Source organism: Pristiophorus japonicus, chromosome 9 (assembly GCF_044704955.1).
Source record: "Pristiophorus japonicus isolate sPriJap1 chromosome 9, sPriJap1.hap1, whole genome shotgun sequence".
Classification (NCBI taxonomy): domain Eukaryota; kingdom Metazoa; phylum Chordata; class Chondrichthyes; family Pristiophoridae; genus Pristiophorus; species Pristiophorus japonicus.
Window position 1 is genome coordinate 203,584,685 of NC_091985.1, and position 25,818 is coordinate 203,610,502.

At 45.9% G+C, this 25,818-nt stretch overlaps 1 protein-coding gene across 7 annotated transcripts in view; it reads left to right on the forward strand.

Annotated features, from left to right (window-relative positions):
* Positions 1-10,436: 10,436 nt before the first annotated feature.
* Positions 10,437-25,818, forward strand: part of LOC139273455 (oocyte zinc finger protein XlCOF20-like) — a 45,428-nt gene continuing 30,046 nt past the window's right edge. For 6 of the 7 annotated variants that reach the window (XR_011595126.1, XR_011595128.1, XR_011595130.1 and 3 more), the window contains exon 1: positions 10,493-11,815. The gene's annotated coding sequence lies outside the window, so the exon portion shown is untranslated. The other variant, XR_011595131.1, reaches the window with a different exon arrangement.

The window sequence follows — 25,818 nt, forward strand, 5'->3', positions numbered from 1 at the left end:
GCAAGTCATCCTCAACTCCGAGGGATTGCCTAAGAAGAAGAGGAGAAAAAGAGTTTCCCAAGCTAACTCGGCCCTCATACCTATGTGATTTGCTTTTAGATTTAAGGCTCTCATTTTGGATTTAACTAAGTCACTTTCAAACTCAATATAAAATGTTATCATATTATGGTCACTCTTCCCTAAAGACCCCTTTACTACAAACTTATTAATGCACCATTTCTCATTGCACAATACTAGATCTAAATGAACCTGTTCCCTAGTTGCTTCCCTGTCAAGCCTTGTACAAACTGAGTATTTTCAATGAGCTCACCTCTCATTCTTCCAAACTCTAAAGAATATAGGTCTGGTCTACTCAATCTCTCCTCATAGCACAATCTCTGCCCCCATCCCAGGAATCAGTCTAGCAAGTATATCCCTCCTTAGGTAAGGAGACCAAAACTGTACACAATACACCAGGTGTGGTCTCATCAGGGCCTACATAATTGCCATGTCTTTACTCTTTTACTCAAACGCTCTTGTAATAAAGGCGAACATACCATTTCCTTTCTTAATTGCTTGCTGTACCTGCATGTTAACTTTTAGTGATGTGTGTACAAGGATACCCAAGTCCCTCTGAACACCAACATTTCCCAATCTCTCACCATTTAAAAAGTACTCTGCTTTTCTTTTTTACTACCAAAATGGACAATTTCACATTTCTCCACATTATATTCCATTTGCCATGTTCTTGCCCACCCTCTTAACCTGCCTATATCCCCTTGAAGCCTCTTTGCATCAACTTAAATTCCTACCTAGCTTTGTATAATCAAAAAACTTGGATATATTACATTTGATCCCCTCATCCAAATCATTAATATAGATAGTTACAGCCTATCAACCTGAAAAAGACCAGTTTATCCCTACTCTCTGTTTTCTGTCCGTTAACCAATTCTCAATCTATGCTAGTATATTAGCCCCAATCTTGTTTACTAACCTTTTGTGTGGCACCTTATCTAATGCCTTCAGAACATCCAAATACACCACATCCACTGGTCCCCCCTTATCTACCCTGCTAGTTACAGCCTCAAAAAATTCTAATAAATTTGTCAAACGTGATTTCCCTTTAATAAATCCATATTGGCTCTGCACAAACTTATTATTATTATTTTCTAAGTACCTATACCCTGTTACCATATCCTTAATAATAGATTCTCATATTTCCATACTACTGATGTCAGACTAACTGGTCTGAAGTTCCCCGTTTTCTCTCTCCCTCCATTCATAAATATTGCCGTTACATTTGCTACATTACAATCCGCGGGAACCGTTCTAGAATGTATGGAATTTTGGAAGATGACAACCAATGCATCCACTATTTCTATAGCCATCTCTATCAAAGCCCTAGGATGTAGGCCATCTTTAAACTAATACTAATTTATTTCAGTTCCTCATTCTCGCAAGACCCTTGGTTCTCCACTATTTCTGGCAAGTTTTTTGCTCTTCTTCTGTGAAGACAGACACAAATTATTTGTTTAACTTCTCTGCCATTTCCTAGCTCCCCATTATAATTTAATCGGGTGTCAGCCTGTAAGGGATCCACATTTACATCTCTAATCTTTATTTTTTACATACGCATAGAAGCTTTTATAGTCTGTTGTTATGTCCCTCGCTAGTTTACTCCCATATTCTAATTCCCCTTTCTTTATCAATTTCTTGGTCCTCTTTTGCTGAATGCTAAAATCCTCTCAATCCTCAGGCTTACTACTACTTTGGCAACATTATAAGCCTCTTCCTTTGATCTAATACTATTTTTAACTTCTCTTGTTAGCCACCGTTGAACCACTTCTCCTGAGAGATTTTTATGCCTTAAAGGAATATATATTTGTCGTAAATTAATCCTTGAAATTCTAGTCATGGCTTGTCTACTGTCATCGTTCATTGTTTATAGGTTTATATGTAACCTTCAGGGCTGCTGACCGAGGACCGTGTGGCTCTTTGTCGGCCGGCGCGGACACAATGAGCCGAAATGGCCTCCTTCTGCGCTGTAGGTTTCTATCTTTCTATACATTTTAATGTAGGCAATTGTGTGGGACAGGCTTTACCCGTCCGTCATTTTTTGTATGTTTCATTGTTTCCCAATCTACCTTAGCCAACTTGGCCCTCATATCTACGTAGCTTACTTTTAGATTTAAGACGCTAGTTTCGGATTTAACTAAATCACTTTCAAACTCAATTTAAATTCTATCATATTATGGCCATTGTTCCCCAAATGCCCCTTTACTACAATCTTATTAATTACATTTTTCTCATTGCACAATACTAGACCTAAAATAACCTGTTACCAAGTTGATTCCAGAATATCAGCCTGTACACTATTACTGCATATTTGATTTGCCCAGTCTATATTTAGATTAAAGTCCCCCATGATTACGGTATAACCGTTATTACATGCCTTTCTAATTTCCTGATTTTATACTGTGCCCTACATTACAACTACTGTTTGGGGCACTATAAACAACTCCCACCAATGTTTTCTGGCCCGTGCTGATTCTTAGCTCCACCCAAACTGATTCTACTTCTTGATTTTCAGAGCTAAGATCCTTTCTCTCTACTGTCTTTAGCCCATCCTTTATTATCAGGGTTACCCCTTCTCCTTTTCCATTTTGCCTATCTCTTCTAAAAGTTAAGTATCCTGGAATATTTAGTTCCCAACCTTGGCCACTTTGCAACCATGTCTCCGTCATGGCTATTAGATCAAACCTATTCAGTTCTATCCACGCTATTATTTCATCTATTTTGTTGTGAATGCTTCTCGTACAGATATAGTGCCTTTAGATCAGACTCATTTCTATTCTTCCCTGATGTCACCTTAGTCACTGATGCCTTATTACCTTTGTTAATTTCTCTGTCCCTATCTGACGCACTCTGTTATATTTACCCAAAACTCTATTCTGCTCTGCTCTAGAGCCTTGATATTTTGCGCTGCTTTTAAATTTACTCTTTCCTGAAACCTCTCACTGTGCCCCCGCCCCTCCCCAGTTCATTAGTTTAAAGTCCTGTTTATTGCCCTAGTTATTCAGTTGAGCAGGACACTGGCCCCAGCCCGGTTTAAGTGGAGACTGTCCCAATGGAACAGTTTGCTCTTTCCCCACTACTAGTGCCAGTGTACCATGAACTAAAACCCCTTCCTCCCACACCACTCTTTGAGCCACGCATTTAAACCTCTAATCTGTTTGTCCCGATGCCAATTTGCGTGTGGCTCGGATAACAATCCCGAGATTATTAGCTTTCAGGTTCTGCTCCTTAATTTGGATCTTAGCTCCTCCAACACCCTCAGCAGAACCTCATTCCTTGTTCTACCTATGTCATTGGTTCCTACGTGGACCATGAGAACTGGATCCTCTCCCTCCCACTTCAACTTCTTACCCAGTGCGAGGCGATATCCTTAACAGTGGCACTGGGCGGGCACACAACCTCCGGAACTCCCTGTCACGGCTGCGCAGAGCAGTATATATCCCCATGACTATACTGTCGCCTACCATTACCACATTCCTTTTTACTCCCACCACTTGAATGGCCTCCTGTACTATGGTACTGTGCCATGGGCAGTTTGCACATCCACCCTGCAGTCCTTTTCCTCATGCATAGAGGCAGCAAATACTTCGTACCTGTTGGACAATGTCAAGGGCTGAGGCTCCTCCTTCACTATATCCTGGATCTCCATACCTGCCTTCTGTGCCTGACTAGTGACAAACTCTAAAACACTACTGTGACTGCCTCCTGAAACAAAGTATCCAACTAATTTTCCGCTTCCCTGATGCCCCGCATTGTCTGCACCTTGTACTCCAGCACAACAACTCTGACGGAAGTTCCTCGAGCTACAGACACTTACAGCAGACGTGGGTGCTCAGGATCGCCATGCTCTCCACAAACTCTCACATACTGCTGTTACAGAACACTGCCTGCCCTGCCATGTCTACTGAACCATATTTATTTATTTGATTAGTTAATTAATAATTTATTATTTTAGTTTTATTACTTAATTGCTTTATCTAGTTTAGTTACTAATTTAATAAAGTAGTTATAGTAATTTACAGTTTCTTAGCTACTGTAGAGGCTACAAAATGGTAGTACTCACCAACCAGTCACCTATCTGTAGTCTATTGATGTCTTTATATCCGCTCCTTTAAGCAGGCTCTCCCGATCATCATATCCACCCCTCTCAGCCAATTCTCCCACTCTTTATATCCACTCCTCTCAACAGAGTGTGTCTTTACACCAAAACTGGTTGCCCAGATATCCAGCCCAGTGATAGGGGTTGTTAACACAAGCAGAAACAACGTATGTTATTGAAACCTCCGAAGACACTTGTGAACATGCTGGTGTGTCAGCAGGTGAGATGATCGACTGAATCCCTTCCCACACAGAGCTGGTGAAGAACTTCTCCCCAATGTGAACTGATCGGTGTATCCTTAGATTGGATGCAGAAGTAAATCCCGAGAGTGGGTGAATGGCTTCTCCTCGGTGTGACTGCGTCGATGAATTTCCAGCTGGGAGGGGAAGCTGAATCTCTTCCCACAGTCTCCACATTTCCATGGTTTCTCTGTGGTGCAGGTGTCCTTGTGTCTCTCCAGGTTGGATGGTCAGTTGAAGCCTTGTCCATACACACAACATGTGTACGGTTTCTCCCCGCTGTGAATGGTAAGATGTTTTTTCAGGCTGTGTAACTGGTTAAAGCTCTTTCCATAGTCAGTACACTGGAACACTCTCACTCGGGTGTGTGTGTCTCGGTGCTTTTCCAGGGTCCACTCTAACCCCCACCTTCTCTCTCTCTCACTATTTATGGACACTGATGCAGTAATTGCTCCTCTGACCTTTCTTCTCTTGTCCCTCCTTCACCCAAATACACGGCCCCACACAATCTCCCTCCCCTTACATCCTTACTGTGCTGGCATCCACACCAATCTCCCCATCTGCTCCTTTTTCTCTCCCTGGATCCTGAAACTACTGAGCTCAGACTTACCCTCCTGAGGTCTACAGGCTCTAAAACTGAAGCTTGGTGTCCCTCAGTCCCTACTCCTTGACTTACCTCCCCTTCTCTCCTCCTCTTTCCCCCTTGGTTGCGTTCCACACTCTGAGCCCTGGCCCTTCCCTGGGGATTCTCAGTATGAACAGGGGGGATGTGTGTTGAGACAAGATTTCCCAGCTCTCCTCCTTTAAAGGGACAAGGAGAGGACCAGCTGGGCTGAATGGCGCTGCTTTATGACATCACTGCAGTGCCTAGCAATCAACCTCCCTGAGCCCTGCTCATTATGGGCTGGGTTTAGCTCAGTGCTGCAATAGGAAGGGAAACAGGAGCAGGATTCGACCCGTGTGGAGCCCAGGATTAATGGGGAGAGGTACAGGATCAATTTATAACTGACTGACTGAGAAATGTCATTGTCCCAGACACTCCCTGTCCCTCAGTATCTGTGTCTGGGGGAGAAGCTGATGGGTTTGTGTTAACTTCTTTAGGTGAATCTTTGTGCTCATCAAGATGATGGATGTCAGTAAAGTTCCCTCTACATTGCCCTGGAGTGTTTGATGGGACACTGTAGAGGGAGCTTTACTCCGTATCTAACCCGTGCTGTACCTGTCCTGGGAGTGTTTGATGGGATAGTGTGCTTTATCTGACGGGAGAGAGTTTATGGCAGACACTCGGTGCTCAGAATACCTGGCACTAAAATCCCAAAGATAAGAGGAACCCATCAGTTCCTCCCCGACACAGATCCGGAGGGACAGTGAGTGTCCTGAACATTGTTGTACAGTGTGCTCGATAGTTCCTCCCTGAGTCTGAGCCTTTTGGTGATGATTTGAATTTGATGCCCTCGAGTTACTGACTCACCGACTGGTGGAAATAGTTTTTCCTCATTTACTTGATCACATTCTGAACACTTCCATCAGATCTCCAATTCCCTTTTGTTCTAATGAAAAGAGCCCCAGTTTCTCCAATCTCCGCTGATAACTAAAGGCTCTTGTCCCTGGTATCATCTCAGTGAATCTCTCTGCACCCTCTCCATGGCCTTGACATCCTTCCTGGTGTAAGATCCCCAAAACTTGACACAATATTTTAACTGCAGCCTAACCAATGATTTGTACAGGTTTACATGATCTCTGCCCTTTTGTACTCTGCACTCCTATTTATATTACCTAGGATCACGTGCTTTTTAACCACTTTCTCAACTTACCCTTGCACTTTTATAGGTTGTGTACATGAACCCTTGGAGGTTTTAGAGATATTAACATTGCATGGCTAAAACACATTGACTTAAAATGTCTAACATAATATGTATTATGGGAAAGAGAAGTTTAGCCTGAGTTAGAAACTCAAACAGGCGCTTCACTGCAGACAGGTCGCCACGGCTAATAAGACATTCCAGTCACTGAACCGGGTAGTTGGAAGCTCTAATCAGATCAGGGAAAAGAACAGGGTTTGTCTGGTACTAACCACAATATAAGCTTAAAGCAGTGAGTAATAGAATAGATTAGATTATAATTTGTGATATTTATACCTCTAATTTTGAAATTATAAGGAATAGCATAATTATCAGTAAGCAGGTAGTTTAGCAACATTGAGAACATTTCTGAAGAAAAGTAACTGCTGGGATCCAGAGAAAGTTTCCTTGTAAAGCACAGATTGGAGAAATTCCTGCTGTCTTTTCCTCACTTCCTGCCCAAACCCAGAAGACAAAGAAGAGACTGGTGCCAGAGACGGATCACTGCAGGGTATAAAAGTGAGGGGAGACTAATTAGCAATCTTGTTGTGTGAGGCCCCTTGGGGAAGAGTGACCATAATATGGTAGAATTCATAATTAAGATGGAAAGTGACACAGTTCATTCAGAGACTAGGGTCCTGAACTTAAGGAAAGGTAACTTCGATGGCATGAGATGTGAATTGGCTAGAATAGAGTGGCGAATGATACTAAAAGGGTTGACAGTAGATAGGCAATGGCAAAGATTTAAAGATCACATGGATGAACTTCAACAATTGTACATCCCTGTCTGGAGTAAAAATAAAACTGGGAAGGTGGCTCAACCGTGGCTAACAAGGGAAATTAGGGATAGTGTTAAATCCAAGGAAGAGGCATATAAATTAGCCAGAAGAAGCAGCAAACCCGAGGACTGGGAGAAATTTAGAATTCAGCAGAGGAGGACAAAGGGTTTAATTAGGAGGGGGAAAATAGAGTATGAGAGGAAGCTTGCTGGGAACATAAAAACTGACTGCAAAAGCTGCTATAGATATGTGAAGAGAAAAAGATTAGTGAAGACAAACGTAGGTCACTTGCAGTCAGAATCAGTTGAATTTATAATGGGTAACAAAGAAATGGCAGACCAATTGAACAAATACTTTGGTTCTATCTTCATGAAGGAAGACACATAATGTTCTGGAAATACTAGGGGATCGAGGGTCTAGCAAGAAGGAGGAACTGAAGGAAATCCTTATTAGGCGGGAAATTGTGTTAGGGAAATTGATGCGATTGAAGGCCGATATATCCCCAGGGCCAGATAGTCTGCATTCCAGAGTACTTCAGGAAGTGGCCCTAGAAATAGTGGATGCATTGGTGATCATTTTCCAACAGTCTATCGACTCTGGATCAGTTCCTATAAACTGGAGGGTAGCTAATGTAAAACCACTTTTTAAGAAAGGAGGGAGAGAGAAAATGGGGTATTATAGACCAGTTAGCCTGACATCAGTAGTGGGGAAAATGTTGGAATCAATTGATAAAGATGAAATAGCAGCGCATTTGGAAAGCAGTGACAGGATCGGTCCAAGACAGCATGGATTTATGAAAGGGAAATCATGCTTGGCAAATGTTCTAGAATTTTTTGAGAATGTAACTAGTAGAGTGGACAAGGGCGAACCAGTGGATGTGGTGTATTTGGACTTTCAAAAGGCTTTTGACAAGGTCCCACACAAGAGATTGGTGTGCAAAATTAAAGCACATGATATTGGGGGTAATTTATTGACGTGTATAGAGAACTGGCTGGCAGGCAGGAAGCAGAGAGTCGGGATAAACGGGTCCTTTTCAGAATGGCAGGCAGTGACTAGTGGAGTGCTGCAGGGCTCAGTGCTGGGACCCCAGCTATTTACAATATATATCAATGATTTAGATGAAGGAATTGAGAGTAATATCACTAAACTGGGTGGCGGTGTGAGCTGTGAGGAAGGTGCTAAGAGGCTGCAGGATGACTTGGACAGGTTAGGTGAGTGGGCAAATGCATGGCAGATACAGTATAATGTGGATAAATGTGAGGTTATCCACTTTGGTGGCAAAAACAGGAAGACAGAATATTATCTGAATGGCGGCAGATTAGGAAAAGGGGAGGTGCAACGAGACCTGGGTGTCATGGTACATCAGTCATTGAAAGTTGGCATGCAGGTACAGCAGGCGGTGAAGAAGGCAAATGGCACGTTGGCCTTCATAACTAGGGGATTTGAGTATAGGAGCAGGGAGGTCTTACTGCAGTTGTACTTGGTGAGGCCTTACCTGGAATATTGTGTTCAGTTTTGGTCTCCTAATCTGAGGAAAGACATTCTTGCTATTGAGGGAGTGCAGCGAAGCTTCACCAGACTTATTCCCGGGATGGCAGGACTGACATATGAGGAGAGACTGGATCGACTGGGCCTGTATTCACTGGAGTTTAGAAGAATGAGAGGGGATATCATAGAAACATATAAAATTCTGACGGGACTGGAGAGGTTAGATGCAGGAAGAATGTTCCTGATGTTGGGGGAGCCCAGAACCAGGGGTCACAGTCTAAGGATAAGGGGTAAGCCATTTAGGACTGAGATGAGGAGAAACTTCTTCACTCAGAGAATTGTTAACCTGTGGAATTCTCTTCCGCAGAGAGTTGTTGATGCCAGTTTGTTAGATATATTCAAGATGGAGTTGGATATGGTTCTTACAGCTAAAGGGATCAAGGGGTATGGAGAGAAAGCAGGAAAGGGGTACTGAGGGAATGATCAGCCATGATCTTATTGAATGGTAGTGCAGGCTTGAAGGGACGAATGGCCTACTCCTGCACCTATTTTCTATGTTTCTATGACTGATGTAAGGGGATAGTTGAGACTGGAGACATTGGAGATCTAGCTCAGGGCACCCGAGGTTCCATCCAGTGGGCTGACCTCGTGTCAGTTATTGTGGACACGCGGGATTTGCATGTTTACTCTGATTGATGGATCAATAAGGTACGGTAGAGGACCGAGAATCTGCTCATTTTCTATTTCTTAATAAGGTATTAAAGGTTCTAACACCGGAATCTCAAACCTACTAGTTAATAAGACAAGGCATTTTCTTTCTCACTGCATTGTGTTATTTCCTGCAATAATCCCTGCTGTCTGTCCTGAATGAATCCATTTCACTACCAAATGCTGCAATGTTTGCTCCAGCTCACAGGGTTCCATCTGTTTATAGCCACAACAGGAAACTCTTTTTGGAGTTTATCTGAAAACATAAAACATTAATCCGTGCCACCCGACCTGGATGACACACCAGACATTTACAAGGCCCTTTTTTTCCTTTTTTGTGTTTTTCTTTTTTTGGTTTTTTTTTGGGCACTAAAATCACATTTTTTTTTTCCAGTGCCCCCTATAAAAGGGGAGGGGGACACTAAAAGCACCGGCAATTAAAACAAATTAAACTTTAAAACGTAAAATCAAATTAAAATTTGGTTGCCGGGCGTGATGATGCACTCCTAGCCACAACAGGAAACTCTTTTAGAGTCTACCTGCAAAACATAGAACATTTATCCGTGCCACCCGACCTGGATGACACACCAGACATTTACAAGGCCCTTTTTTTTTGTTTTTTTTTGTTTTTTTTGGGCACTAAAATCAAATTTTTTCCTTTTTCCAGTGCCCCCTATAAAAGGAGAGGGGGACACTAAAAGCACCGGCAATTAAAACAAATTAAACTTTAAAACGTAAAATCAAATTAAAATTTGGTTGCTGGGCGTGATGATGCACTCCAGTCCCTCCGGTGCCCACCTCTCGCGGAAGGCCGGTGGACACCGCGTGCTCCATCTCCAGGGACACCCTGGCTCGGATGTAAGAGCGGAAGAGAGGCAGGCAGTCAGGTTGAACGACTCCCTCGACCGCCCGGTGCCTGGACCGGCTGATGGCACCCTTGGCCGTGCCCAGGAGCAGTCCTACGAGGAGGCCTTCGGACCTACCCGCTCCCCTCCGATAGCCACAACAGGAAGGTCCCGTTTCCTCCTGGAGTGTGAGAGAAATCAGCTTTAACAATGGGGCAGAGTTTCAGCCAATGAGGGAGACCCGGGCTCAGCCCCGCCCACTAGGTGCTGCAAGGCCCGCCCCTCGCACTCTGATTGGTTGGAGGACCAACCGCCCGCACGGTCCTCCAGCCACGCCCTCGCTCTTTCTATTCGTCGGGAGCTTCCGTCAATCACTCGGGCAGTGTGAGCTGAGCATGCGCGAATTGCGAGAGGCGGAGCGGCGACAGCGGGTGAGAGTTCGGTGGGTGGAGGGAGAGGGTTAATAAATCCCGGGAGGCCTCGGCCTTAACACACACCGTGTGCGGGTCTCAGGCCCCGAACAAGAACCTGCGGCTCCGGCCTTTCACCGAGCGGGGCCCCCGGGGAGCAGCTGCGGGTCTTTCTCCCGGTGACAGGCCCGGGGGACGGCCGCCATCTTGGGAGGCTGAGGGGGCAGTAGGGCGCATGCGCGGCCTTTCCCTGGGCCAGGAACCAGGAGCAGAGAATGTTGTGAATTTCTATCCTGGACTCTCAGTCAGGGCTTTTGTGAACTGCTGTTCCAGGCTGTGAGAGAAGGGGGGCAGCATTTACAGGCCGCTAACTCACACCCAACATCACATCCAGGTCTGACACACTCACTCCATTCATCAGGGACCCAATATCATCGGCCTTTCAATGTGGAAGGACAAATGTTTGTCTGTTCTGTCTATGGGAAAAGATTTCAAACTTCAGTGTGACTGGAAAAGCACTGAGACACACACACACCTGAGTGAGAGTGTTCCTGTGGAAAGAGCTTTAATCAGTTACACAGCCTGAAAAACCGCACCATTCACAGTGGGGAGAGACCGTATACGTGTTCTGTGTGTGGACGAGGCTTCGACTGATCATCCAAACTGGAGAGACACAAGGACACCTGCACAATGGAGAAACCGTAGAAATGTGGGGACTGTGGGAAGAGATTCAATTACCCGTGTGCTGGAAACTCATCGACACCTTCACACCGGGGAAAGGCCATTCAGTTGCTCTCACTGTCTAAAGACTTTCAAAGAATCATCGAACCTGCTGAAACACCAGCAAATTCATGCTAGTAAGAGGCTGTTCGCCTGTGCAGTGTGTGGGAAGGGATATTGTCAATCCAACCACCTGCTGGCACACCAGCGAGTTCACACTCCGGAGAGATTGTTTAGGAGCTCTCACTGCAAAGACATTTGCTCACTCGTCAAACATATTGAAACACCAGCAAGTGCACACCAGGGAGAGGACGTTCACCTACTCTGTATGTGGGAAGGATTCACTCGTTCATCTAACCTGCTGACACACAACGAGTTCACACTGGGAAAAGGCCATTCTCAGGCTTCGTGTGTGGGATGAGATTCACTCATTCATCCAAAGTCAGGACACTCCAGCTTGTTCACACTGAAAAGAGACCATTTAAATGTTCTGATGTTGAGAAGTGCTTTAAAATCACACAGGATCTGTTGACACACCAGCGAATTCACACTGGGGAGCCGTTCACCTGCCCCAAGTGTGCAAAGGGATTCACTAATTTATCCAACCTGCTGAGGCACCAGCGAGTTCACAAGTGAGTACAGGGGTTGGATTCTGCTGTTATTGTTGCTGTTAATCATATCCAGGACTGAACCATGTTCATTCTGGTTGTTGAGGCTTGCTAAAGCTGCTGTTAGTAATCCTATAACTGGGCTGGAGTTTAATCCGTATCAACGTAAAATAAATGAGCTTTGTGTCCCACACATGCAGTGTGTCGGGTCCTTGATGTCTCGACAATAAGATGAGCTGATTGAGCATTTGTTACAAACTGTGTGGAATCTATCTGAGAACTGAGTTTCCACAACTTTTTAAAGGATGGATCTACAAGATGTCCAAATCTGACAGGACAGAAAATTGTATTATATCACATGGGCCACTTCAACCATCCAGGGTAATGAGTCCCTGTAATACTGTATTTAATCTGTTATTGTCACGGGGCAAAGCAGCATTGTTACTTTATTATCAATTTAGTCAAACTCAATGGTCAATCCAATCTCCAAAGTGAAACGTCTCCTGAAAGCTGACGGTGTTGGCTGTTCTGCAGCTTATTTCTCAGCGAGCGAGTCAGAATCAGCAGCTTTAACAACAGCCCATGTTTCACAAAGGGACACCTCACCAGACCAAAGGACATTGGTGGAGTTTAATGGGCTGTCTGTGTCACTGGGCTACAGGAGGCTATTTTTAACAGAAGGAAAGCTGGTCACAGCAAACAGACAGTTTAACAGACTGTCCAGGGTTCACTCTAACCCCCACCTTCTCTCTCTCACTATTTATGGACACTGCTGCAGTAATTGCTCCTCTGACCTTTCCTCTCTTGTCCCTCCGACACCCGAATACATGGCCCCACACAATCTCCCTCCCCCTATATCCTCACTGTGCTGGAATCCACACCAGACTCCCCATCTGCTTCTTATTCTCTCCCTGGATCATAAAACTACTGAACTCGGTCTTCCCCTCCTGAAGTCTACAGGCTCTAAAACTGAAGCTTGGTGGCCCTCAGTCCCTACTCCTTGATTTACCTCCCCTTCGCTCCTCCTCTTTCCCCCTTGGTTGTGTTCCACGCTCTGGGCCCTGGCCCTTTCCCGGGGATTCTCAGTATGAACAGGGGGATGTGTGTTGAGACATGATGTCCCACCTCTCCACCTTTAAAGGGACAAGGAGAGGACCCGCTGGGCTGAATGGCCCTGCTTTATAACACCATGGCAGTGCCGAGCAGCTAACCTCCCTGAGCCCTGCTCATTATGGGCTGGGTTGAGCTCAGTGCTGTTACAGGAAGAGAAACAGGAGCAGGATTCGACCCGTGTGAAGCCCAAGATTAATGGGGAGAGGTACAGGATCAATTTATACCTTATTGAGTGAGAAATGTAATTCTCCCGGACACTCCCTGTCCCTCAGTATCTGTGTCGGGAAGAGACCGATGGGTTCACTCTGTATTTAACCCGTGCTGTGTCCGACTGGAGAGTGTTTGATGCTGGCACAGGGTGCTCAGCTCGATGAGCACAACATTTAACCCAAAGCTGATCAGATAAACCATCAGCTTCTCCCCTGGACACAGGTCCTGAAGGACAGGGAGTGTCTCTAATTTGGCAGGTGTCCTTGATCAAATTTAAACACCTCACTCACACATTCTTTTTCTTTTATTCGTTCATGGAATGTTGTCATTGCCTCTCGTCTCTCATTCATTCTTAAATCCAGAGCATATAGGCCTAGTCTGCTCAATCCTCATAGGATAACCTCCCCATCCCAGAAATCAGTCTGGTGAACCTTCATTGCACTCCCTCTGTGGCAAGTTTATCCTTCCTTGGGTAAGGAGACCAAAACTGTACACAATACTCCAGGTGCGGTCTCAACAGGGCCCGATATAATTGCAATAAGATGTCCTTACTCTTGTACTCAAATCCTTTTGTAATAAAGGCCAACATACCCCTGGCTGGGTTCAGTTCTACACTCACTGGTTCTCCTCCCCTGAAGGTGCTGACTCTGACTGGGCTCAGTTCTACACGCACTGGTTCCCCTCCCTATCCTCTCCTGAAGGTGCTGTCTCTGGCTGGGTTCAGTTCTACACTCTCTGGTTCCTTTCCCTCTCCCTCCCCTGAAGGTGCTGTCTCTGGCTGGGTTCTGTTCTACACTCACTGGTCCCTCTCCCTCTCCCTCTCCCTCCCCTGAAGGTGCTGACTCTGGCTGGGTTCAGTTCTACACTCACTGGTACCCCTCCCTCTCTCTCCCCTGAAGGTGCTGACTCTGGCTGGGTTCAGTTCAACACTCACTGTTTCCCCTCCTTAAAGACATCTTTACTCTTGTATTGCAATTATATAGGGCCCTGGTGAGACCACACCTGGAGTATTGTGTATAGTTTAGGTCTCTTTACCTAAGGAAGGATATACTTGGCATAGGGGGAGTACAATGAAGATTCACCAGACTGATACCTGGGATGGGGGGATTGTCCTCTGAGGGGCGATTGAATAGATTAGGCCTATATTCTCCAGAGTTTAGAAGAATGAGAGGTGATCTCATTGAAACATACAAAATTCTTCCAGGGCTTGACAGGGTTGATGCAGGGAGGATGTTTCCTCTGGCTGGAGAATCTAGAACCAGGGGTCACAGTCTCAGAATAAGGGGTCTGCCATTTAGGACTGAGATGAGGAGAAACTTCTTAACTCAGTTGGTGGCGAATCGTTGGAATTCTCTACCCCAGAGGGCTGTAGATGCTCAGTTGTTGAGTATTTTCAAGACCGACATCGATAGATCTTTGGACATGGGGAATCAAGGGATATGGGGATAGTGCAGGAAAGTGTTGAGGTAGAAGATCAGCCCTGAACTTATTTAATTGCGCAGCAGGCTCGAGGGACTGATTGGCCCACTCCTGCTTTTATTTCTCATACTGAAATCCTCTTGTAATAAAGGCCAACATACTATTTCCTTTCCTAATTGCTTGCTGTACCTGCATGTTACCGTTCAGTGATTCGTTTACAGTGACACACAGGTCCCTCTGAACACCAACATTTCCCAATCTCTCATTATTTTTCTATTTTTCCTATCAAAGTGGATAACTTCACATTTCCCTACATTTATATTCCATTTTACATGTTCTTGTCCACTCACTTAGCCTGTCTATATCTCCTTGCAGCCTATTTGCATCCTCCTCACAATTTACATTCCCACCTATCTTTATATCATTAGCAAGCATGGAAAAATTACATTTGGTCCCGTCATCCAAAACATTGAGAGAGATTGTAATTAGCTGAGGCCCAAGCACCAATCCTTCTGGTACCCCACTAGTTAAAGCCTGCCAACCCAAAAATAACCCGTTTCTTCCTACTTTCTGTTTTTTGTTCGTTAACCAATCCTAAATCCATGTCCAATCCCATGAGCCCTAATTTTGTTTCATAATCTCTTGTGTGGCACCTTATCGAATGCCTTCTGAAACTCCAAATACACCACATCCATTGGTTCCCCCTTTATCTGTTCCACCAGTTACAACCTCAGAAAACGCTCACAGATTTATCAAATAAGATTTCCCTTTCATAAATCCATGTTGACTCTGCCCAATTCTATTATCACTTCCTAAGTGCCCTGTTACCATATCCTGAATAATAAATTCTAGCATTTTCCCTACTACTGATGTCAGGCTAACTGGTCTGTAGTTCCCATATTTTCTCTCTTCCTCCTTTCTTAAATAGTGGGGTTACATTGGCTACTGATGTCAGGACTACCCGACAGCACAGGTTAGATGCCGAGTAAATCTCCCTCTACCCTGTCCCAAACACTCCAGGCAGGTGTACCACATTTCCTCCATTGCAAATAGTAACTACACTTCAAAAGTACTTCATTGTTTCTAAAGTACTTTGAGAGGACCTGAAGGTGGTTCCTGCCTTCTTCACAGCACGGATTAGACACAGAGTAAAGCTTCCTCTATGTGGTTCCATTTAAAACCTCCCAGGCCAGGTACAGCCCGGGTTAGATACAGAGTAAAGTCCCCTCTGCACTGTCCCATCAAACACACCCAGGACAGGTACAGCCCGGGTTAGATACAGAGTAAAGTCCCCTCAACACTGTCCCATCAAACACACCCAGGACAGGTACAGCCCGGGTTAGATACAGAGTAAAGTCCCCTCTGCACTGTCCCATCAAACACACCCAGGACAGGTACAGCCCGGGTTAGATACAGAGTAAAGTCCCCTCTACACTGTCCCATCAAACACACCCAGGGCTGGTGAACCACATTTCCTATATTACAATAGTAACTACGCGTCAAAAGTACTTCATTGATTGTAAAGCACTTTGAGAGGACCTGAAGGCAGGAAAGTCATTATAGAAATGCAAGTTCCTGCCTTCTTCACAGCATGGGTTAGATACAGAATAAAGCTCCCTCTATATTGTCCCATCAAAGAGTCACTGGGCCGGTACAGCATGGTTTAAATACAATGTAATTTCTCCCTCTACACTGTCCCGTCAAACATTACCAGGGCAGGTTCAGCACAGGTTAGGTATGGAGTACATCTCCTTCTACACTGTCTTAAACAATCCCAGGGCAGGTACGGCAAGGGTTAGATACAGTGTAAAGTTCCGTCTACACTGCCCCATCATCGAAACATAGAAAATAGGTGCAGGAGTAGGCCACCGGCCCTTCAAGCCTCACCACCATTCAATAAGATCATGGCTGATCATTCCTTCAGTACCCCGTTCCTGCTTTCTCTCCATACCCCTCTACACTGTCCCATCAAACACTCCCAGGACAGGTACAGCACGGATTAGATACAGAGTAAAGCTCTCTCTAAGCTATCCCATCAAACACTCCCAGGCCAGGTATCGTACAAGTTAGGTACAGAGTAAAACTCCTTCTTGAATGTCCCATCAATCACTCCCAGGGCAGGTATAGCATGGTTCAGATTCAGAGTATATCTCTCTCGAGGAGGTAACCAGGAGGGTCGATGGGGGCAGTGTGTATGATGTAGTGTATATGGATTTTAGCAAAGCTTTTGATAAGGTCCCACGTGGCAGACTGGTCACAAAAGTAAAAGCCCATGGGGTCCAGCACAAAGTGGCAAGTTGGATCCAAAATTGGCTCAGAGGCAGGAAGCAAAGAGTAATGGTTTATGGGTGTTTTTGTGACTGGAAGGATGTTTCCAGTGGGGTTCCGCAGGACTTTGTGCTAGGTCGCTTGCTTTTTGTGATATACATTAATGATCGAGATTTGAATATAGGGGGTATGATTAAGAAGTTTGCAGAAGATACTAAAATCGGCTGTGCGGTTGATGCTGCAGTACTCAGCTTTCTTCTTCATTAAGATGTCAAACAAATTTGGCAGATGGAGTATAATGTGGGAAAATGTGAGGTTATCCACTTCGGCAGAAATAATAGAAAAGCAAATTATAATTTAAATGGAGAAAAGTTGTAAAGTGCTGCAGTACGGAGAGACCTGGGGGTCCTTGTGCATGAAACACAAAAAGTTAGTATGCAGGTACAGTAAGTAATCAGGAAGGCAAATGGAATGTTGGCCTTTATTGCAAGGGGTATAGAGTTCAAAAGCAGAGAGGTCCTGCTACAACTGTACAGGGTATTGGTGAGGCCACACCTGGAGTACTGCGTAGAGTTTTGGTTTCTATATTTAAGGAAGGATATACTTGCATTGGAGGCTGTTCAGAGAAGGTTCCCATTGGTTGATTCTGGAGATGAGGGGGTTGACTTATGAGGATAGGCTGAGTAGGTTGGGCCTATACACATTGTAGTTCAGAAGAATGAGAGGTGATCTTATTGAAACATAAGATAATGAGGGGGCTCGACAAGGTGGATACAGAGAGGATATTTCCACTCATCGGGGAAACAAAAACTAGGGGACATAGTCTCAGAATAAGGGGCCGCCCATTTAAAACTGAGATGAGGAGAACTTTCTTCTCTGAGGGTTGTAAATCTGTGGAATTCTCTGCCCCAGAGAGCAGTGGAGGCTGGGTCATTGAATATTTTTAAGGCAGAGATAGACAGATTTTTCAGCGATAAGGGTGTAAAGGGATATGGGGAGCGGGCATAGAAGTGGAGCAGGCTCGAGGGGCCAAATGGCCTACTCCTCATATTTCTTATGTTCTTATGTTAACTGGTCAAGTGGGCAGAACAGTGGCAAATGGCATTTAGTCCAGAGAAGTGTGAGGTAATGCATTTGGGGAGGGCTAACAAGGAAAGGGAATACACCTTAAATGGTAGGGCACTGAGAAGTGTAGAGGAACAAAGTGACCTTGGAGTGTATGTCCACAGATCCCTGAAGGTAGCAGGCCAGGTGGATAAGGTGGTTAAGTAGGAATACGGAATGCTTACCTTTATTAGCCGACACATAGAATACAAGAGCAGGGGGTTTATACTTGTACTGTATAAAACACTGGTTAGGCCACAGTTAGAGTACTACGTGCAGTTCTGGTCAACGCATTACAGGAAGAATGTGATTGCATTGGAGAGGGTACAGAGGAGATTTACGAGGATGTTGCCGGGAGTGGAGAATCTTAGCTATAAGGACAGATTGGATAGGCTGGATTTGTTTTCCTTGGAACAGAGGAGGCTGAGAGGAGACCTCATTGAGGTGTATAAAATTATGAGGGGCAGGGAAAGTACAGGTTAGATACAGAGTAATTTCTCTCTCTCACTGTCCCATCACAGGGTCACGAGCCAGTTACAGCTTGGGTTAGATACAGAGTAATTCTCCCTCTACACGAACCCATCAAACACTCCCAGGCCAGGTACAGCACGGGTTCGATACAGAGTAAAACTCCCTCTACGCTATACCTTCAAACAGGGAAAGTATGTGTTAGATACAGAGTAATTTCTCTCTCTTCACTGTCCCATCAAAGAGTCAAGGGCCAGTTACAGCTTGGGTTAGATAGAGTGTAAAGCTCCCTCTACACTGTCCTATCAAACACTCCCAGGGCAGGTACAGCTCAGGTTAGATACACAGTAAGGCTCCCTCTACACTGTCTCAGGTCAGTAACAGCATGGGTTACATACAGAGTAAAGCTCCCTCTACACTGTCCCATCAAACACTCCCAGGGCAGGTACAGCACGGGTTACAGGTTAAAGCTCCCTCTACGCTGTCTCACTGTATATTCCCAAGGCAGGTACAGCACATCAGTAAGACAAAGATCCTCCACCAGCCTGTCCTCGCCGCACAGCACTGCCCCCCAGACATCAAGATCTACGGCGCGGCCCTGGACAACGTCCCTTATCTCGGGAGTCTCCTATCAACAAGAGCAGGCATTGACGACGAGATCCAGCACTGCCTCCAGTACAGCCTTCGGCCGCCTGAGGAAAAGAGAGTGCTTGAAGACCAGGCCCTCAAAACTGTCACCAAGCTCATGGTCTACAGGGTCGTAGTAATACCCGCCCTCCTGTATGGCTCAGAGACGTGGACCATGTACAGTAGACACCTCAAGTGGCTGGAGAAATACCACCAACGATGTCTCCAAGATCCTACAAATCCCCTGGGAGGACAGACGCACAAACATTAGCGTTCTCGACCAGGTCAACATCCCCAGCATCGAAGCACTGACCACACTTGATCAGCTCCACTGGGCAGGTCACCTAGTTCGCATGTAACCCCACTTTTTAAAAAAGGAGGGAGAGACAAAACAGGGAATTATAGACCGGTCAGCCTGACATCGGTAGTGGGTAAAATGATGGAATCAATTATTAAGGATGTCATAGCAGTGCATTTGGAAAGAGTTGACATGATAGGTCCAAGTCAGCATGGATTTGTGAAAGGGAAAGCATGCTTGACAAATCTTCTGGAATTTTTTGAGGATGTTTCAAGTAGAGTGGACAAGGGAGAACCCGTGGATGTGGTATATTTGGACTTTCAGAAGGCTTTCGACAAGGTCCCACACAAGAGATTAATGTGCAAAGTTAAAGCACATGGGATTGGGGGTAGTGTGCTGACATGGATTGAGAACTGGTTGTCAGACAGGAAGAAAAGAGTAGGAGTAAATGGGGACGTTTCAGAATGGCAGGCAGTGACTAGTGGGGTACCGCAAGGTTCTATGCTGGGGCCCCAGCTGTTTACACTGTGCATTAATGATTTAGACGAGGGGATTAAATGTAGTATCTCCAAATTTGCGGATGACACTAAGTTGGGTGGCAGCGTGAGCTGCGAGGAGGATGCTTTGAGGCTGCAGAGCAACTTGGATAGGTTAGGTGAGTGGGCAAATCCATGGCAGATGAAGTATAATGTGGATGAATGTGAGGTTATCCACTTTGGTGGTAAAAACAGAGAGACAGACTATTATCTGAATGGTGACAGATTAGGAAAAGGGGAGGTGCAACGAGACCCGAGTGTCATGGTACATCAGTCATTGAAGGTTGGCATGCAGGTACAGCAGGCGGTTAAGAAAGCAAATGGCATGTTGGCCTTCATAGCGAGGGGATTTGAGTACAGGGGCAGGTGGGTGTTGCTCCAGTTGTACAGGGTCTTGGTGAGGCCACACCTGGAGTATTGTGTACAGTTTTGGTCTCCTAACCTGAGGAAGGACATTCTTGCTATTGAGGGAGTGCAGCGAAGGTTCACCAAACTGATTCCCGGGATGGTGGGACTGACCTATCAAGAAAGACTGGATCAACTGGGCTTGTATTCACTGGAGTTCAGAAGAATGAGAGGGGACCTCATAGAAACGTTTAAAATTCTGATGGGTTTAGACAGGTTAGATGCAGGAAGAATGTTCCCAATGTTGGGGAAGTCCAGAACCAGGGGTCACAGTCTAAGGATAAGGGGTAAGCCATTTAGGACCGAGATGAGGAGAAACCTCTTCACCCAGAGAGTGGTGAACCTGTGGAATTCTCTACCACAGAAAGTTGTTGAGGCCAATTCACTAAATATATTCAAAAGGGAGTTAGATGAAGTCCTTACTACTAGGGGGATCAAGGGGTATGGCGAGAAAGCAGGAATGGGGTACTGAAGTTGCATGTTCAGCCATGAACTCATTGAATGGCGGTGCAGACTGGAAGGGCCGAATGGCCTACTCCTGCACCTATTTTCTATGTTTCTATGCTAGACACGAGATTCCCAAAGCAAGCGCTCTACCCGGAACTCGTCCACGGCAAACGAACCAATGGCGGGCAGAGGAAAGGTTACAAGGACACCCTCAAAGCCTCCCTGATAAAGTGCGACATCCCCACTGACACCTGGGTTTCCCTGGCTAAAGACCACCCGAAGTGGAGGAAGTGCATCCGGGAGGGCACTGAGCTCCTCAAGTTTCGTAGCCGAGAGCATGCAGAAACCAAGCGCAGGCAGCGGAAAGAGTGTGCGGCAAACCAGGCTCCCTGCCCACTCTTCCCCTCAACCACTGTCTGTCCCGCCTGTGACAGAGACTGTGGTCCTCGTATTGGACTGTACAGCCACCTAAGAACCCATGCTAAGAGTGGAAGCAAGTCGTCCTCGATTCTGAGGGACTGCCCATAATGATGATGATGACAGCACAAATTAGATACACAGTAAATCTCCCTCTATATTGCCCATTAAACAATCCTAGGGCAGGTACAGCACGGGTTAGATACAGACTAAATCTCCCTCTACATTGCCCGTAAACAGACCAAGGGCAGGTACAGCACGGGTTAGATCATCATGTCATCATCACAGGCAGTCCCTCGGAGTCGAGGATGAACTGCTTCCACACTAAAAATGAGTTCTCAGGTGACTGAAGCGTCCAATGCGGGACCTACAGTACCTGTCACAGATGGGGCAGAGGGTGGTTGAAGAATGGGTGGGTGGGGTGCCTGGGTTGCCCTGCGCTCCTTCCACTGTCAATGCTTGGCTTCAGCTTGCTCTCGGCGAAGAAACTCGAGGTGTTCAGCGCCTTCCTAGATGCCAGTTACAGCGTGGGTTAGATACAGAGTAAAGCTCCCTCTCCACTGTCCCATCAAACACTCCTATGGCAGGTACAGCATGGGTTAGTTGCAGAGTAAAGCTCCCTCTACACTGTCCCATCAAACACTCCTATGGCAGGTACAGCATGGGTTAGTTGCAGAGTAAAGCTCCCTCTACACTGTCCCATCAAACACTCCTAGGGCAGGTACAGCATGGGCTAGTTGCAGAGTAAAGCTCCCTCTACACTGTCCCAACAAACACTCCTAGGGCAGGTACAGCATAATTTAGATAAAGGGTAAATCTCTCTCTAAACAGCCCAGTGAAGCACTCTCGGGGGTTCCACCAGACATTCCCAGGCCAGGCACAACATGAGTTAGATACAGAGTAAAGCACCCTCTACACTGTCCCATCCAACACTCCCAGGTACAGCAAGTGATCAGGAAGGCAAATGGAATGTTGGCCTTTATTGCAAGGGGATGGAGTATAAAAGTAGGGAAGTCCTGCTACAACTGTAAGACCACACCGATAATACTGCGTACAGTTTTGGTCTCCTTATTTAAGGAGGGATATACTTGGAGGCAGTTCAGAGAAGGTTAGCGAGGTTGATTCCTGAGATGAAGGGGTTGTCACATGAAGAAAGGTTGAGCAGGTTCAGCCTATATGCATTGGAGTTTAGAAGAATGAGAGATGATCTTTTTAAAACGTATAAGATTCTGAGAGGGCTTGACAGGGTCGATACAGAGAGGATGTTTCCCCTCGTGGGGGAATCTAACACTAGGGGGCATAGTTTCAGAATAAGGGGTCGCTCATTTAAAAGGGAAATAAGGAGGAATTCCTTCTCTGAGGGTCATGAATCTTTGGAATTCTCTGCCTCAGAGAGCTGTGGAGGCTGGATCATTGAATGTATTTAAGGTGGAAATAGACAGATTTTTGAAAGATAAGGGAGTGAAGGGTTATGAGGAGCGGGTGGGGAAGTGGAGTTGAGGCCAGGATCAGATCAGCCATGATCTTATTGAATGGCGGAGCAGGCTCGAGGGGCCAAGTGGCTGACTCCTGCTCTTACTTCTTATGAGACTGGCACCAGTACTGGGACAGGAGGGAGCTGTATCGTTGGGACAGGCTGGGACCAAGATCCGAGCGGAAAGGGTAATTAGGGAGGTAAAAGGACTTTACACTACTAGAAATCATAGTTTAAATATAAAAAAGGGAAAAGAGCAGAGTTCACTCACAAACCGTGATATAGATTCTCCGGGTGAAGGGAATACTACAATAACTGAAGTAGTTGCAGTATGGGTGACAAATAAGAAAGGTGTTAAGTTAAACGGAGAGAGAAAGACAGCTTCAGGGCAGAGGGACAGGTTAGGATCTCTTGCCCAAATAGAGTTTTATATACTAACGACAGAGTACAAGAAATAAATGGTGTGAATTGGAGGCTCAAACACAGCGTAGAGGGTACGACATGGCTGCAAGCTGGTCACGGTTGAGAGTTACATATTCCAGGTTATAAGGTCTTTAGAAAGGATAGGGAAACTGGAAGAGATGGGGGGAATATCTTTATTGATTAAAGGTACTATTGCAACATGAGAGAGAGAGGATATTGGTGCGGGGGAAGCACTCAGCGGATACTCTCTGGTTAGAATTGAGGAATAAGAGGGATTCAAGTGGTGGGAGAAAACACAAGGTGTCTCTTTATACAGAGTGTGTCCTTCTTACACCTGATTCAGGTTCAAGGGCTGGAGGTGAACACAGGGAAGGGAACAAGCAACGGGACAATGGGAAGAAACCACACCCAGGGGGCAATGTTTGGGAATTCCAGGGGCAGTGCAGACACACCCGGAAATATCCCGGGGCAGTGAAAGCCCACTGGGCCCCAGCACATGCTCAGGGGAAAACCCCGGGAAAGGGCAAATTTAAACAGGTTTGCAGGCGTGATGCTCTATTCAAACACGGAAGGTGGGAGAGATTACAGAGAATTTACAGCACAGAAACAGGCCATTCGGCCCATCTGGTCTATGCTGGTGTTTCTGCTCCACACAAGCCTCTTCCCACCCCACTTCATCTAACCCTATCAGTATAGCCTTTTATTCCTTTCTCCCTCTCATGTTTATCTAGCTTCCCTTTAAACTATGCATCTATGCTACTTGCCTCAACTCCTCCACATTCTTAGCACTCTCTGGGTAAAGACATTTCTTCCGAGTTCCCTATTGGATTTATTAGTGACTATCTTATATTTATGACCCCTAGTTTTGGATTCCCCCACAAGTGGAAACATCTTCTCTACGTCTACCCTATCGAACCCCTTCATAATCTTAAAGATCTCCATCAGGTCACCCCTCAGCCGTCTCCCAGCTTGTTCAGCCTTTCCTGATTATAATCTCTCGGTTCTGGTATCATCCTTGTGAATCTTTTGTTGCATTTTCCCCACTGCCTCTCTTGCCTTTTTGTGATACAGAGACCAGAGCTGTGCACAGTGTATCTGCGCAGTGCCCTTTTAAAATCTCCCGAGAGCTGAGTTTGCCTCCAGGTGTTATCTAATTAGTCACTTTGTTTCCGGTGTGTTTGGGCAGATTGTGTGGATAAAACAGTGTTTGGCCTGTCGGTATTGCCGAGATTTTACAATGAACTGCAGATGGAAGGAATGCGTCACAAGGCAAGCTTCTGCTTGTCAGGGGAGGGTTGACTAGAACTAGCAACTCACTAAAAGAAGCAACGAAAGGGCTGTGGGGCACACACTAAGTCCAGTAACTGAAAGTGATTAACAGACTGGGTTTTGTGTTCAGTGATCCCGGGCATGTTACCGATACCTTCCCTGGATACCAAAGCTCTGGAAGGTATGGGGAGCTGGGACTTGTCCATGAGAGTAACCGAAGATATCAAAACTGAAATAGTCTAGAGTTAGAAAGGAGAAAATGCCCAAAAATGGAAGAGTCAGTAAGAGGACATTAATTAGTCTCCTCTTATCTCGTGTTTAAAGGAAAACTGATTTATTTGACATTTGAACAGAATATTAAACTAGCCCAGCTATAAAAGTTATTAACATCAGTAGAAACAAACTCCAACTGCCAGAATAAACATGGTTCAGTCCTGGATGTGATTAACAGCAGAATGCAACCCCTGCAGTCACCTGTGAACTCACTGTTGGATCAGAAGGCGGGATGATCGAGTGAATCCCTTCGCACACACTGAGCAGGTGAACGGCCTCTCCCAGTGTGAACTCGCTGGTGGTTCCGCAGATCTTGTGATCTTTTAAAGTTCTTTTCACAGTCAGAACATTTAAACGGTCTATTATCACGGTGAACTCGCCTGTGTTCAGTGAGGTAGGATGACTGAGTGAATCCCTTCCGACACACAGAGCAGGTGAACATCCTCTCCCCAGTGTGAACTCACTGGTGTCAGCATCATCATAGGCAGTTCCTCGAAACGAGGATGACTTGCTTCCATGCCAAAAAAAGGATGAGTTCACAGGTGTTTTAATGAAGCACCCGAACTACATCCTTAAGGGTGGGAGATGCCTGTGCGTGGATTTTTTTAACGTGTGGTGGCTGTTGCACACCAGCCACAACATGGGCTTGACAGCTAGGTCTTGTTCCAGTGACAAGGATTACCCAAGACGACTGGAGACCAGCTCTGCTGCACGGACCTCGTGTGTGCACGTATCGCAGTATGGGCTGGCCCGCGCTGCCCCTGGCCCCGAACTCACTCCTCCCCTGGGCCCCGATCACATCCCTCTACAGTCTCTTGCCGCTCCTTCACCCCGACCTCGCCGCTCCTGTTGTATCTGCCCACGCTCCAATCACTGACCTGGACCTTGATGATGTCACTCTTCGCTGCCGTCGCCCTCCTGCACCAGCTCGCACTGCTCCCTGGAGTTGTATGGTGCACAATGAGGGTTGATGACTGCCTGAAGCTCTTCCCACAGTGCGAGCACCTGAATGATCTTTTATCAGTGTGAATAAGCTGGTGTTTACTCAGCTCATCTGAGCATTTAAAAGCTCTTTCCCCAGTGTGAACTCGCTGGTATTTCCGCAAGGTGGATAACTGAGTGAATCTCTTCCCACACACGGAGCAGGTGAACCGCCTCACCCCAGTGTGAGTGTGTTGGTGTGCAAGCAGATTATTTCTGCTTTTAAAGCTCTTCTCACAGTCAGAGCATTTAAAAAGTCTCTTACCAGTGTGAACTCGCTGGTGTTCATTGAGGT